General features: G+C 38.8%; 1 long non-coding RNA gene across 1 annotated transcript; it reads left to right on the top strand.

Moving 5' to 3' along the window:
* The first annotated feature begins 371 nt into the window (after positions 1 to 371).
* On the top strand, positions 372 to 3,644 carry LOC149986624 (uncharacterized). The gene is made up of 3 exons (XR_016500085.1): positions 372 to 1,152; positions 1,297 to 1,354; positions 1,568 to 3,644. It is a non-coding gene; the product is annotated as an uncharacterized LOC149986624 (long non-coding RNA).

Below are 3,644 nucleotides of genomic sequence, written 5' to 3'. Positions count from 1 at the left end.
ATAAGATATAAAAACCTAACTTCAAAACTACCAATAAACAATTGGTCTTTTGAAGATCATGTATATATATATATATATATATATATATATCTTTATGATAAAATATCTTTTTAAGTTTAAAAATTAAAATTTATAATCATATATAGTATGTACAATACACAAATATTATAGAATATATAAAGTGAGAACAAAAATTTGACAATAACAAAAAAAAAAAAAATTGATACAGTTAAAGATAGTTTTAGCAAATACAATGCAACATGAATGATTTCATTTAGATTTTAGCAGTCATGTTTCAGTTCTAATCCAAAATCATGGTTGGTTTTTTGTATTGAGAAAGGGTCACACAACCTTTTTGCTTGTATAGACCTGATTGAAACGCTTTGTCCATATAAATCATTGTAGATACTTTCCATTCATCAAAACATTGTCTCAGAAAGCTCGCATGTAGATCACGAAAACCAACAAAAGCAAGATAATTAACCCAAGTTTGCATAAATCTATGGCATGTATTCTAATAATTCCTAGATATCAACACACATACGATTACGAATACGATAAAAACAGAGATGGTTGATCGCCATGTCTGATACGCGGAAAGAAAGCACTCTTCCGCACCGACAGCTTCGGAAGTACCCTACCGGCAGTAACGGAACGGTTTTTACCGACAGAGTGGGGGGGAGATCCCAAGGCGGCAGTCGGTAGAGGAAGAGAGAGAGATAAGACGGAATCGTGGGACTGAAATGCGAGCAGTTGGGTTGATAGATGGAGTGGTGGTGGAGTCGCCCCAGCCCGGCCTTGCTTTGTTCATCTCGCCGCAGGGACCCGTTGCAACCGCATCTGCATCTGGCTTCGACACCCTGGTTTTGCGCTTGTCGAATCCTTGCTTCCTTGCTTTCCGTCAGACTGTAGTTATCCGGAGGCTGTAGTTCCATGCATCTCCACCGGGTCTTGCAGATGACATGGTGTGCTGAAGAGCCGTGCCCGACTGAAATCGTGGACCCTGAGATCTCTATCTGGCTGCGTAGATCCCTAAAGCTGGTCAGAGAATATGAGGTATCGTTCCAACGTCTTTGTTGGTGCCTACTACGACATGCCGTGCTAAGCCTCCTTAGCCTTGGTTACAGGACTTGGACTGGATCGTCAACAGAGGTGTGTCGTCTCTTTCCGAAGCCATTTTCGACCTTCACATGCTTTTTATGTGATGCCGGCGTGCGCTGACATCGGAGCCACTTTGAAGACTGAGATGTCAGCCTATTGTGCTTAAATCTGTCCTAGTGCTAGTTGTGTTTCCAGGTCGTCATTGAGATCCGAATTCTGAGCGAATGTGGTTGAAGCTGCTTCCATGTAGAGGGTGAGGGATTCTTTTCCTCAGGACTTCAACACTCTTGAACTGAGGCCATGGTTCATCTAGTGTACCTTGTATTTTTCTTCTCGTACTCTGAACGCTGTAACTCCCCTGATGCCATGCTTTTTAATCTGAGAGTTCTTCATCTGATTTGGTACAGCCCATGGGTGAAACATGGGCGAATCTGCCTATTCCATTCTGACATACTCTTCAACGCAGAACTTGGTGCACACAAGTATTACCTTTGGAGGCTGTGTCAAAGACAAATGAAGCCAATTCTCGAATGTGGAGAGAAACGGTAGTAATTCCACTGCTGGCGGATCGTGGTGCATCAAAGACCCATGAATGTACGGTATAGAACACCCTCTGGTGAGATTTTTCTTCAAGAAATTCTTTTCAATGCGGGTTTTTCAATTACACGTGCACCATGATGTATTGCAAAAGAAATGTCAACTACTATTTGGAGAATTACAAGTTTTTAGTTGCACCTATAGTCAGTTTTACATGCAAAACATAACCACATAGCACCAATAGTCAGTTACCTTAAAATAACCTATAAATCCACCACTCGGAAGAATCTTTTGCCTTAGTTCCCGGGCACCTCAACGCTTGGGGAAGGTGTGCATGGAGCAGCACCATTCCCTGTATTTAGCGACGTAACAACACATAGTTGAGGAGCACCGCGGCTTTATCAGGATATCCAAATCACGCTAAATACGCCCAGTAGCTTACACACCATTTCCGCTTAGTTGGGGTACATGCCATGGTGCTTCGTCTGACACGTCTGCTTTTGTTTTCCATTGCCCTAAAATTTCTCATTGCTTCATCGCCTTCTGCATTAACTTTGGCATTCCAATGTAGCCATCACGCAATTCAGGTCACACATTGAATTCAGATAGAGTCTCTTATCTGTCACATTAAGATGGTTGAGAAGTATTTGGAAGCCCTGGCGATATCAAGGATCTTTTCTGGTACGCCACATCAGAAGGCAATGTCAGATTGTGTAAACAGCATGCGATCATGGGCAACAAAAATTCGCGGTTCCATTGTCCCGGAATTTCTGCTTTCCCATCGTGCTCTTCTTTTTCTTCTATATCCCCTAAATTCCGAGATCTAGAGGTCTGACCTCGACATTCCAGTAGGATCGGAGAGCCCCAATATACGAAACGCCTTCAAACACCCCTGTAATTCTGTTGGGGAGAAAGAAAACTATTCAGACTCCACCTTCGGCAATATTTGCGGTGAAATTGTTCGTATATGTCAACTACTCCACAGAAATAACATGGAGATACTTCTTTTTTTCTTCATATCTTTAAAGCACTGGTTTACCATAACCTGATCAGAGGTGAATTTTAAAGGATTTTTTTTATTGAAGATCGTTATTCTTTACACCCTCGCTGAACTATATATATATATATATATATATACAAATTTTTCATTTTATGCATGCGGTAACTTCTAATTTTATCATTCACTTATCTCACAGTTATGACCTCTTTCCGTGCTATCCAATACCAAAACTCATTTTTCTAATTTAAGTTGATGTTATAACTTGTAGTCAACCTAACTAAACTAAGGATGCTCTTATGACATCCAACACTCTCCTTCAATCCTAGTTTTTCTTTTATCAACATAACTCTTGTTTTTTCTTGTATTATTTCTATTGATACTATGGCTCATCTTTAGTCTTTGACTTTTCTTTGCACAATTTTACAAATTGTTTGTAAAGTTTTATGCTATTAGACAAGGTTGGCATCCAGGTATATATAAATCTTGGTCAAAATGTCAAGCCAAAATAATCCATTTTCTTTGAGCTGAATTCAAAACTTATAAGACTTTAGTTGAAGCACACCATTACCTTCAATCTTCTTCATGTTCAACTATTTTTTAGTTCCTATTTTGTAAGAAATTTGGAATAATCCTCCTACTTATCTATTTTGCAGAAGATAAAACCCATTAAGTGGTTTTGTTAAAATATCACCTTGTTGATATTGACTTGGAATAAACTCTACTTCAATACTTTAATCAAATATCTTTTCTCCTACGTGATGATGCTGTAATTATATATGTTTTGTTTTTAAGTGTATCACTAGATTAATTACTAGCTTTATGCAACTCATATTATAGCTAAAAAGTTTTGTTGGCTCTTTTTCTTATATTTGTAGTTCTTTGAGTAGTCTCCTGAGGTAACTAATTTCTCTTGAAACCTTAGATAAAGTCCTATTCTCTACTTTGGTTGTGGACAATGCCACAGTTTCTTGCAAATTACTACTCTAATGGATACGTGATGAACCAA

The sequence above is a fragment of the Physcomitrium patens genome, chromosome 22 (genome assembly GCF_059467195.1).
Source record: "Physcomitrium patens ecotype Gransden chromosome 22, ASM5946719v1, whole genome shotgun sequence".
NCBI lineage: Eukaryota > Viridiplantae > Streptophyta > Bryopsida > Funariales > Funariaceae > Physcomitrium > Physcomitrium patens.
The sequence above is the reverse complement of the archived record's forward strand: the minus strand, read 5'-3'. Positions and strand labels throughout refer to the sequence as shown.